The sequence below is a fragment of the Lucilia cuprina genome, chromosome 3, assembly GCF_022045245.1.
Source record: "Lucilia cuprina isolate Lc7/37 chromosome 3, ASM2204524v1, whole genome shotgun sequence".
Classification (NCBI taxonomy): Eukaryota; Metazoa; Arthropoda; class Insecta; order Diptera; family Calliphoridae; genus Lucilia; species Lucilia cuprina.
The window spans coordinates 17,639,790-17,652,914 of NC_060951.1; the positions used below are offsets into that span (position 1 = coordinate 17,639,790).

Sequence of the window (13,125 nt, forward strand, 5' to 3'; positions counted from 1 at the left end):
TGTTTTTTCACACAGGAGAAATACGGCAACTTCATTTAGCAGCCATATTTCAGTTGTCGGATGTTTTTTACCAATTAAAATTTCCCGAAAAATTGAAGCATATTTCAACTTTTTGTTGCTACTACGTGGATTTGAATATTAAAATTACAAGCTACCAATTAATGGAAATACTGCATTCATATTAAGAAGATTTTAAAATCGTTTTTGGCCGGTATATGCCGAACTAAAAATCTTTCAAAAGGTAAGACTGTCCAAAAACATTTAATATTTGTTTCGTATATAAAAATATTTTCTACTCCTTTCCCACAACAAGAAGGAAAAAAGTGTTACTAGTTAAAATGTTAAAATGTGATTTTACTACGAAGAATAATGATTTTAAAGACAGTACAGTGGTGTATAAAAAACAAAAAGTGCGGAAAAAATTAAAGTTATTCTAAAAATCGTGTTAAAAGTAGTATGTTTTTTGTTTTTGAAGTTTATGAACTGCAAGTGTAATATATAAAGGTAAGATTTAATAAAACATTTAAATAATCAACATAATAACTGAGCAAAAAAATAGTAATCCTACAATATATTAAAACAATAATTGATTAAAAATTGTATGAAGATGTATGTTTGTATGTACGTTAGGATGTCCCGTGGAGCACTTGGAGGAATTCCTCTCAAGCGATGCGTATTTATGTACTAAATACGAGAAAAATAAAATACAAATTTTTTAAAGGACCAAACGAAAAGCTAAACAATTTTTTTTACGTTTTTCTATAAAAATCTAAAAATTATGACAATTTTCATCTCTATTTCGATAAAAAGAGAAAATATAGTAAAAATTATTTTGTGGACCAAAATTACTTTACAAAAAATTTAAAATTGTTTTTCCCTTAAACAGTTAAAAATTACTGAATTTTTAAGACCCATTTCAAAATAATCGAAGATAATTTATTTTTCACAGATTTTACTGAGGCCAGGATTTTCAATCGATTTTAGGGGACTGATGATTCGAAAAAACTATTTTTTATTTTTCTCGTCTTCAGAACATTAATACTCATCGATTGAGAAATATTCCTACATGAAATTCCAAAAAGGCTGTTCCTTAGGATAATCTAATGAACATATGTATGTGGGTATGTATCTATATTAGACTGTCCCGAGTAACATCATTTTTATGAATGTAATGAAGGAATGTCTTCCAATTGATGTATAATAATGTACTGAATACGAGGAAAATAAACATATTTTTTTTTTAATAAAAATTTTGAACACAATATACATAATTATTAAATAAATAAAAAATTTTAAAAAATGAGTCTCAAAAACTACCTAATTTAAAAACAAGTAAGAATGTTATAGTCGGTCAAGCCCGGCCATATAATACTCTACACCACAGTGTATTTCGCGGAATAATTAGTTTCCTTCTAAGTTTTTAATTAAATATTTTAAAAGTTAAGAAGTACTTAAGCCTTCCCGCCACGCCACGGCTTATTTCAAGGGAGAGTAAATATTTTTTTTCACATATTCGATGTCTGTAAAAAAATATATTTAAGGTTAAATATAAAATTTAAGCAATAATTAAACTTTATCGTTTCTAAGTCATCAAGGCTAGTATACAACTTGGTTTGGCAGGTTTTTGTCCAGATACGAGTGTATTAAACACAATTATGAACTTAAAAGCCCTATTCGGCGGGTTCAGTTGTATGGGGGCTAGGTTAAATAATGGACCGATGTAAACCATTTTCAACAGGCTTCGTCTCTGGTACAATAGAAGATTGAATTATCTTCAAAATTGCGACCTGTAGTTTGATTACAAGTTTTAAAATCCCTATTCGAGGGGTTCAGTTGTATGGGGGCTAGGTGAAATAATGGACCGATGTTAACCATTTTCAATAGGCTTCGTCTACGATACCATAAAAGATCATGTGCCAAATTTTATTGAATTATCTCCAAAATTGCGATCTGTAGTTTGATTACAAGGTTTACAAGCCCTATTCGGGGGTTCAGTTGTATGGGGTCTATGTGAAATAATAGACCGATCTTAACCATTTTCAATAGGCTTCGTCCCTGGGACAATATAAGATTATGTACCAAATTTCATTGAATTATCTTAAAAATTGCGACCTGTAGTTTGATTACAAGGTTTACATGGACGGACAGACAGACGGACATACATCGCTAAATCGACTCAGAAAATGATTCTAAGCCGATTGGTATACTTTAAGGTGGGTATAGGACCAATATTATTGTGCGTTACAAACATCAGCACAAACCCAATATACCCTCCCCACTAAAGTGGAGTAGGGTATAATTATTACGGAAGAAATGTAAAATTTGTTTGAGTATTTCTGGTCCATAAGTTTTATTGGTTTTTAATTGTGTGTTAAAATTTAAATTTTATTATATTAGGGTATTCGAAAGATTAATCGTAGATTGGTTATAATCAATAAAATCTTGACGATAAATTGCTCGAATAAAATTTTCAAATTTCAAATAACGAATAAAGCAAATAATTTACTCTAATTTAAGGATTAACAAAAACTTGCAATTTAAAAGTAAAATTACTGTATTTTTTCTATAAAATTTTATATTTTTATAATAATTTTTTATTTTATTAATTTATTAATTATTTGCAAAGTTTGTAAAAATAATTAAATATGTAGGTATATAAAAAACAAGGTACTAACGTCAGAGGTTTTCCACCTAAAGTTTGATACAATCTATATAATCTATATATTTATATATATTAAAGGCTGATTGACTGACTTATTCATCATAGCCCAGCCCAAAAAAAATTAAATTTTGTTTATAGATTTCTTTGGTATTGAATAGATCCATTAAGAAGGGATTTTAGAAACTCGAACGTTTATGGAATGAAATGGGTAAAAAAGTAAAATTTGTTTTCTAAATATTTCCAAAAAACCAAAGATATAAATGAAATTCGAAATATATATCATTTTTTAAATAAAAAAATAATTGATAGGTAACAGGGTAAAACCTTCTCATTAGAACGTTCATTTACCATCCACATCTGCTAAGTAAACAACTATACAAATAAATATTTTAATGAATGCTATTTATATTAAAGAGTTTTAGAAATCCCTCGATTTCGATTTTAGTATTCAATCAATATAGCGTAATAAAGTGATTAAAATTGGCACTTAAAGAAACATGTTTTTATACACTTGTAATCCGAAAATTAATAAGTTTTTCAGATTTTTAACTGATACTAATTTAATCTTCAGTGAAAAACATTAAAAAAATATACCCGTCCACCACTTCTCTTTGTTAGTTTCGTGCTGTAAAAATTGATAAAATTTTTTAAATTTTTGAATAAGTTTCATTACATCAATGATTTCGAAATTAGGTTACATAGATGATATAGTTGGCCAACTTAAGCTTTACCACGAATAAAAGAGCTTTTTGTTGGAATATCTTTACTATTCACGATTTTAAGTATTATTTAATAAAAGTTTATATTCAATAAGAAACATGTGTAACAATATTTTTAAACGAATGAAAAATATTTGATAGGAAAAAATTATTATATAAAATGCCTTTTTTTAATGCAAACTAAACATTATCAACACTCCTACTCAACATGGACATTTCTTTACAAATTTAATTATTTCAAATTTAACACATTAACAAAATTCAAATGTTTAGCCTTTGGTTAATTTTTGTGAATATATCAGCAATAATATGTTGGACAATATCCACTTCTTTGGATTGAACAACACCTCTTATATGATAATATTTAATATCGGTGTGTTTACTTCTATTGTGATACAGAGAATTTATAGCCAACTACATAACACCTTGATTGTTAACATTTAACACCACGCTTTAATCTTTCCAAAACCAACAATCTTCTTAAATACATAGGTTCTTTTGATGCATTAGATATCGTCATGTACCTATTCGGCTTCTGTACTGCTGAGTGCTGATGTGGATTGCTTTTTTGATTCCCAAGAAATTACGCTTTTAAAAAACATATCAGGAATAATATTTCCTACCGACGGAATAATATTTCCTCCCCATCAGCATCTGCATAGCCTTCAAGATTTTTGCTTCCAGAAGAATAATTTGTGTTCCTTTAAAATACCGAAATATATCCTTAGCAGCTACCCAATGCTCTACATGTGGATCTGGATTTCTTTGCGCCAATTTTGAAACAGAGTGAATAATATCTGGTTTTATTGTTAATGCTAAATATCGCAAAGCTCCAATCAGAGATTGATAAGTTGTTGTGTCAACTTTTACACAGTCGTCGCTATTTTGTCTGTTATTTTAAATTCACATTCAATTTCCGATTTAATTTTTATTTAAAATTTCATTTTTCATTTGGATTCAATAATGAAGTCGTCAACATAAACTATTATAATTAAATTGTTATTTATTAATTTATTTATTTATTTATAAGTGATCTTAAGATAAAAAATTAGAATAACTTATTATTTACGAAGCAATGGCAACTAAGGCCTTCAGCTTAGCGAAATGTTAATAATTACATACATACATATACATAATATAAAAGATTATATAATAGATTTCTAATATGTCTTACTTCAATTTTAAAATATTCAAAAAAAAAAACGAAAATTTTAATTTTGTTTCTGTTTTTATTTGAGATTTGTTTCTATTTTTATATATTTTTTGTTTAAATAAAAATAAAACTCAAATAAAGCGAAAAAAATCAATCGTTTTGAAAATTTTATATACCGCTTATGGCCTATAGGCTAGGTTATTGAATATTGTTAAATGAATACAAAAAATCATACGATTTTCAACTTTCCATCCGTATTTTCAGTAAGTGTTATTACATTTTGTATTTACATTATAATATTTTTAATTTTATTTGAAAATTTTGACATGTCTTTTTACTGAATATTATAGTGTGTAGCCAGCTTTATAAGTACATACAAAATTAGTAGATTAATAGTGAGTATTGAATTTGTATTTTTGTTTTTTCAAATTGTGTTTGCATTTTTTGAAACAACGCTACATCAACCTACTTTGTTGAATGCTGCCAAGAAACTAAAAAAACTATGGCCTATAGGCTAGGTTATTGAATATTGTTAAATAAATAAAAAAATCATACGATTTTCAACTTTCCATCTGTATTTTCAGTAAGTGTTATTACATTTTGTATTTACATTATAATATTTTTAAGTTTATTTGAAAATTTTGACATGTCGTTTTACTGAATATTATAGTGTGTAGCCAGCTTTATAAGTATATACAAAATTAGTAGATTAATAGTGAGTATTGAAGTTGTATTTTTGTTTTTTCAAATTGCGTTTGCATTTTTTGAAACAACGACATCAACCTATTTTGTTGAATGCTGTATATATATTTGTATTTTTGATTGTTTTGAAAATCTTCGTATTCAGAACAATCTGCTTTAGAACCCTCATTATATATTGTAAGAACTTGCGGTTTCTTTAAGGAGCCTTCGATATATATTTGGTGGAGTATTAGCTTTTGAGTGTTCGGTTAAAGACGAGTTAAGAGAATTAACCTTAAAAAGCCATGGAGGTTTGGTAGGAGATACAGAATTGGCTTAGTTGTATACACAGCCATTAAATTAAAAAAAAATATTTTCAGGGAACCTATGTTTTCTATATTGAAATATCCAGAAGAGTCTGTGGTATGATAAGTTCTTATTTTACAAATATGTAGGTGTTTAGAATTTGCGAATGATAACTCGGCTCCCGAATAATTTGACCACTCGTTAATAAAATAAATCGATGCTTTAATGTTTATCGTTTGATATTTTTTACATGAAATATTTTATATTACATATATAGAAATCATCGGCATATGCGCAAAATTTATATTTATTAAGAGAGAGAAAGTATTTGCTTAATTTATCGTAAGATATTAAAAAAAAGGATAAGTTTTAGAATAGATAATATGTCTGTTAGTTAGGATGTTTTTGATATATCTTAAAATATTAGGACCAATACCCCATTCCGTTAGCTCCCAGCTTTCCATGCAGAGATCCTAGCGATCTGGAAAGCGACGGAACTGATAAGGAATCATATCGATCCGGGTTCGGTTGTGACAACTTATGTTGATGGCCAAGCTGCTCTTAGAGCATTGGCTTGTCAGACAGTACATTCGCGCCTAGTTGTGGATTGTAGAAATGCCCTTAGGGATATTTGTGACTATTTGTCATTAGATTGTGTTGGGTGCCAGGACACTAATGTGCAGAGCAATGAGGTTGCGGACGAACTAGCTAGACTGGGTTCGAACCTTGATATAGATGACAGGGAGAGGATGGTAAAACCGCCCATTTGTTACTTTAATAGGATGATATTCGAAAAAATGCGCGACATCATTAACCAGTCCTGACAGGACACACACATAGAAGATGAGTAATAGTTTCTTCTTCATCCCCGTTTTGACAACTTTTGCAGTAATCGTTGAACGGGAGACCAATGCGTCTAGCATGACAACCAAATTTACAGTGGCCAGTGATAATCGATATCAGCCTACTTAGCTGCGGTCTTTGAAGACCATTTGTTGCCACAGCGCTTTAGCTGTTGAGCACGTGTGCTCACGTGACCATTTGTCGCGAGCAATGCAGAGGCGGTATTCAGTAATCTGCTTATTACAAGTAGTGGAATACCGCAAAACTGGTCTATTTCCAGTCTGCTAAGTATGGTGCCAGCTCTTTCCAAGGAGTCAGCAATGCTATTTCCATACGAAATCCCGTGTCCCTTTACATAAATTAGGGCTGAACATTAAACAATGGAGACTGTTTTATAGCCAAGAGAATCTAGTTTTACCAGAATGTCATTTATGGCCATGTTCCACAAGAATGGTGATAGTACTCCCCCTTGTGTAATTTCCATAATCCATGGACTTTTAATATGACCAACGAGTGTATGAAAAGATTTGCCCTGTAATCCCATTACACTTGGTCCATTGAATTGGAATGTATGACCAAGCAAGACAGGCTCTGTATAAGTTTCTCACCCAAGGAACTACAAGATCTATGTATATTGTGTTGAAGATCCGCAAGGATAATATCATCTTCAATAGGTACTCGTGTCTCAGTACGTACTGAAGTTAAACCTGACTTAGTTAAAGCACATACTGTGATACAACCGAGAAAGTGAGTATTAAGAAGAAGCTCTAAGGTCTCCTTACTGCCTGAAGAAGAAGAAGAAGGAAATCTTTTTTTTATTATTTTACAACTCTGCAATTGCGCGTTATGATTATGTACAGAGTTGCAGCGCCTCTGGTGGTAAATAGGCGAATTAATTAAAGCTAAGCATAGCTAATATATACAGTTTTAATAGAATCTTAATAATTAGCAGAAATTGATGCTCAGTACGGCGGCTGGGAATCGAATCCAGGCCGATATTGCCAAATAATGCTTAGTAGTCAAACGCGCTAACCACTAAGCTGCATCAGCCTCAAACATTTACAGAAGTCGAAGGCAAATTTCCTGTTATTTCTTGCAAAACAACTGCGTTAGTTGATAATTTTATTGAAGAATCTAAATCTGAACTAATGTCTAAAGGACCAATTTTTGTAACTCCAAAAACTATAGTATATATAATCTTCTCGTAAACGTTCAGAAATGAAATAACATTCTGAACTCGAATCTATTAAAGCACGGACCTGTCTAATATGAATTATATTTACCATTGCAGTCCCTAACAAAACGGACTGATTCTGTCTAGTAAATATATACTTGTGGGAGTTAGTCTGTCGTAGGACCACACTGGAATTCTGTTCATTAAAAACAGTGCGTCTTTTGACTGTAATTATGTGTATGCTGCAGATGAAACATAGAATTACGTCGATTATTGTAAATAAAACTGTTATTATTGATTGTAAAACTTCTGATTTTATGTGTCCCCGAAATGGATATAGAAAAAATTGTACTTTTCAATCTTTAAGTTTTTTAGGCGTTAATACCATATAATTAAAAAATATAAAAAAATTTTGATATACACTGAATCAAATAAGTCTCCATGCAGAATCTATTTAAAAACATAATTTGTAATATTTTCTAAAATATTTGTCTGGTTTACAAAAAATTTGTTTTTTTATCATAGATAATAATGTCCTAATATATTTTGTAATTGCAAAAATAAATACAACACCTCTATAATTAAACTCAAAAAAGTCTCCGTACAGAAGGAAAACATTAAAAGGATAGAGCTCTAAAATATAACGGTTCATTAAAGTGAACCTTCACCATAGTGTATTTTAAACATATTAGTTTTATATTTTTTTTAACAAAGCATGAAAAAATATGACATTTTTTGATGAAATTTTCAGAGATTGTCTCTGATTTTTGCTCATATTTCCGTTATTTACCGACCGATTTTGTTGATTTAAATAGCGATCTTCTCGAAAGCATGTCTAACAGAATTATTGAAGATTCCGATCTCGCCAATATCTGGCGTCCTCTAAAAACTGATTGCTTACAAGTAAGAGTGCTATATTCGGATGTGCCGAATCTTATATACTCTTCACCATAGTGTATTTTAAACATATTAGTTTTATAAATTTTTTCCGGACTACATTAAAATTACACCAAAAGCAAACAAAATGAACAACAACAACTCTAAACGAAATAAAAAACAAAATACACAAGGCATCTAAACCAACGGACATCTAAACATACACAACGAAAAACACAGAAAAACAAAAACAAAATAAACAACGCAATTAAACCAACCTACATCCAAATATACGAACAGAATTCACAAAAACAAAATCAAAATACACAACTCAATGAAGCCAACAGCATCCAAACACACAAAACAAAATACACAGCTGAATAAAACCAAATACATCGACACTCTCGTGTACATCTTTTTCTAATATACAGTATTGTTGTTGCTTATTTAACAAAGCATGAAAAAATATGACATTTTTTGATGAAATTTTCAGAGGTTGTCTCTGATTTTTGCTCATATCTCCGTTATTTACCGACCGATTTTGCTGATTTTAAATAGCGATCTTCTCGAAAGCATGTCTAACAGAATTATTGAAGATTCCGATCTCGCCGATATCTGGGGTCCTATAAAAACTGATTTTAACAGACAGACGGGCATGGCTTAATCGACTCCGCTATCTATAAGGATCCAGAATATATATACTTTATAGGGCCGGAAAATTATATTATAAAAATTACAAACGGAATGACAAACTTATATATACCTTTATCACGAAGGTGAAGCTTATAAAAATCCATTTCATGCGAAATGGCGGAATTTTTTTTATTTATTTATTATTCGTTTATTTAGTAGTATTTTAAACTTTAACTTATATCTATAATAATGATGTTACAATTAGTATTAAATACTCTGATATACATTATTTTTTACAAAGGATACAATATTTCTTTTAAAAACATTAAGATTTCTTTAATTTTTTACATTAATTGGTAACATATTAAACAATTGTAGTCCTTTGTAGAATAGGCTTCTCTTCATTGCATTGTTTGTTGCTTTCTTTATTCGGAAGTCCATTACGTAGACTGTAAGGTTGTATTTCATTGACGTACTTAAGTTGCTCTGTCAAATATTCTGGGGCGTTTCCTGTTTTCATCTTGTGTATAAACGTTAACGTATTTAGTTGAAGTCTCTGTCTTATATTTAACCATTTCAGTGTATCAAGCATTAATTGTGTTGATGTGAATCTATTGCATTTAATTATCGATCTCATTGCTTTATTTTGAAGTTTTTGCAGCCTTTCCAATTGTGTATCTGTGCAGCATGTATAGAAGATAGTTGAACCAAATTCGAAATGTGGTTTTATCATTGTATTATATATATATTTATCGCTGTTATTGTAGATATTTTGTTGCGTATTCTTCTAAAGAAACCACTCTTTTTTCCAATTTTGTGGCATATATATTCTAAATGTTCTTTTAAGTTCATGTTTTTATCTATTATAAAACCTAAATATTTTATTTTATCCACTTTTTCAATTATTTTATCATTTATTGTAATGGTTGAGGTAGTATTCATTTTTATTTCCATTATTTTTGTCTTACATTCATTGAGTTTAAGTTTATTCATTTTCAACCATTTATTAATATTTATCATATCATACAATAAATCATTTTGACACTGTTCATCTGATTCAGCCTCACTAAAAATTAATGTATCATCCGCGTATAGCACTATTTCACATTTACGAAGTATCTTAGGCACATCATTTATGTATATAATAAATAAGAGAGCTCCTAAAATCGATCCTTGTGGTACTCCATATACATTGTTAATTTCTTTCGATATACTATTATTCACTTTCGTTATTTGTTTTCTATTCGTTAGATATGACTTAAACCAACTTAATTCTTCATTTTGTATACCATATCTGTGCATTTTTTGTAGTAGGATGTCTCTATCTATGGTTTCAAAGGCCCTTTTAAAATCAAGAAAAATTGCATTAATTTTTTTATTTTTGTTAATGTTTTTCCATCTATTTATAACATAGTTTACTGATGTTTCACATGAATACTTTTTTCGAAATCCAGACTGATATTTTGAAAATATGTCATTTGATTTAAATAGTCTTCAAGTTGCATTTTAACAATTTTCTCAAGAACTTTTTCACATAATTTTAAAGTATTAACGGGACGAAATTCTTCACATTTACTAGTTTTTGCTATCTTTTCTATTGGTGTTACCATTGAGGTTTTCCAATTTTCAGGGAAAACTCCAGTTGCCATTGATGTATTTACTATATTTAGCATATTTCCGATTATATTCCAATTGTCCAGTATCATACGACTATTTACTTTATTATAATCAGGTTTATTTTTTAAGGTTTTACATATGTTTTTAAGTTCTATAATAGATATTGCACGGAATTTAAATCTTGCATTTATTACATCTATTTGATTTTCATATTGCACATATTCTATATTATCTCTGATTTCATTTATACTGTTTACAAAATAATTATTAAATTGGTAAGCTATATCACAGTTATTCTTATATTCTATATTATTAAATATCACAGTTTTTATCACAGATTGGTTTTTCTTTAGAACTAAGTTTTTAATGTTTTTTCACATTTGTTTCTGGTCTCTAGCTTTATTAATTTGATTGTTAATATACCTATTTTTCTCATTTTCAAATTTTATTTTATATATATTTCTTGAATTTTTATAGTTTTTCCATGCTGTTATAGAATTTTCTGCTTTAGCTAAGGAGTGAGATCGAAAAATTCTTAACACACGTTTTTCATTACATTTTTCAACCAAAGTATTTTTTGATTTTTTTTTTTTGATCAAGTTACCTTTGAAAAACATGTCAGTTATTATGTGTAATGTCAATTATATTAATTTTTTTGTTAATCTGATTAAAATGAGTGACCAGAAAAAAGTGCGTACTGAAATTATTAAATATTTTCAATTAAACCCAACTTGGTCTTACAAAAAGTTGGCCAAGCATACAAAGGTCTGCCGTCAAACTGTTTCCAAAGAGCTCCCAACACATCCGGTAGGAAAGCAGCTCGGTTAGCTCAGTGCTCGGAGTATTTGGTACGAAAAGTTAAAGCTAATGCAGGTTTAAAAACATACAAGGCTCAAAAAGTTCCTGACAGGAACGCTGCTAAAAATTTAGAGGCCAAAAACAGAGCACGGAAATTGAAGTCAAGTTTTATAAAAAAATATTCTTGCTGCATAATGGATGACGAAACGTATGTTCTGGCAGATTTTTCGCAACTTCCAGGTCAAAAGTTTTATGTTGCTGATGCTCGAGGGAATGTTGAAGAAAAGTTTAGGACCCAAAAGCAGACAAAATTTCCCAGAAAGTTCTTGGTATGGCAAGCAATATGCAGTTGCGGCAAATAAGCCAATCATTTGTTACAACGGGCTCTATAAATACCGAAATTTACATCAAGGAATGTTTACAAAAAAGGCTGCTTCCATTCATTTTATTTTATTATTATTATTATTATACCGAAATTTACATCAAGGAATGTTTACAAAAAAGGCTGCTTCCATTCATAAGACTTCATAAAGTGTCCACTTATTTTTGGCCTGACTTGGCATCCTGTCACTATGGTAAACAAGCCCTTGAGTGGTACAAGAACAATAATGTGGTATTTGTACCAAGAGAGGCAAATCCTCCAAACTGCCCGGAGCTAAGGCCAGTGGAGAGATATTGGGCTCTTGTTAAAAGAGAATTGAAGAGTACAAAAAAGGTGTCCAAAAGTGTGATAGATTTTAAACGGAGATGGACTACATGTTCGAGCAAAGTGACAGAAAGCACTATAAAAACGTTAATGGAAGGGTTTCCGAAAAGGGTTCAAAATTTCATCACTAGTGATTAAAACTATAAAAATATTTTTTTTTGTAAATAGTAATAATAATTTGAATCAAATAAAAAAAAAATAAAGCTGTAAGTTTAGTGGTTTCTTTTTTATAAACATATATGTATGTTAAGAATTTTTCGATCTCACTCCTTATGTTATATTTTATTATTTTTTAAATGTTCTAATTGTTTACCAAACCATTTATTATTTATTTTTTGCTCATTCACTTTCTTATTTATTGATAGCTTTTTAATTGCCTTTTCTATAGTTTCATCAAAATGATCATTTACCATTATCGTTGATTATATGTTCCAATGTGTTCTTATATGTACTTTCTTTAGTCCAATCAATATTAAAATCTCCAGCGACAATTATATCTGTATTTTTTTCGTTTAGTTCTTCTATTGTTTCTTCAAATGCTTCGTAGAATTCTACTTCTTGACTACTCGGTGATCTATATATAGCGGCTATTATCATTGATCTATTTTGATATTTAATATTATACGCACTTATCCAGTATTTTGAATCGCAAACCTTTTCTTGTAGTAGTTTAACTTGTCAATCTTTATTAAAATATATGATTAATCCTCCTGTTCTCGTAGAGTTTGATAGCGTAGCATATTGTTGATATCCTTCTATTTGTATTTCACTTTCATGTATTTTGTCCGTTAGATGCGTTTCCGTTAGTATTAGAAAATCAAAGTTCTCCGTATTTGCTATTACCTCCAGCTGGTCGAAATTATTGGTTAGGCCTTGAATATTTGTATACATTCCTTTTATTATCTTTGGTTGTTAATCTATTAGTCCCAATCTTCTCTTTTTTAAGTTTAGTTTATT

At 29.6% G+C, this 13,125-nt stretch overlaps 1 protein-coding gene across 3 annotated transcripts in view; it reads left to right on the forward strand.

Annotated features, from left to right (window-relative positions):
• Window positions 1-13,125, forward strand: part of LOC111684475 (zinc finger CCCH domain-containing protein 18) — a 37,913-nt gene continuing 24,788 nt past the window's right edge. The window contains exons 1-2 of one of the 3 annotated variants that reach the window (XM_046947603.1): window positions 1-241; window positions 314-504. The gene's annotated coding sequence lies outside the window, so the exon portion shown is untranslated. The other 2 variants (XM_023446649.2, XM_023446651.2) reach the window with 2 other exon arrangements.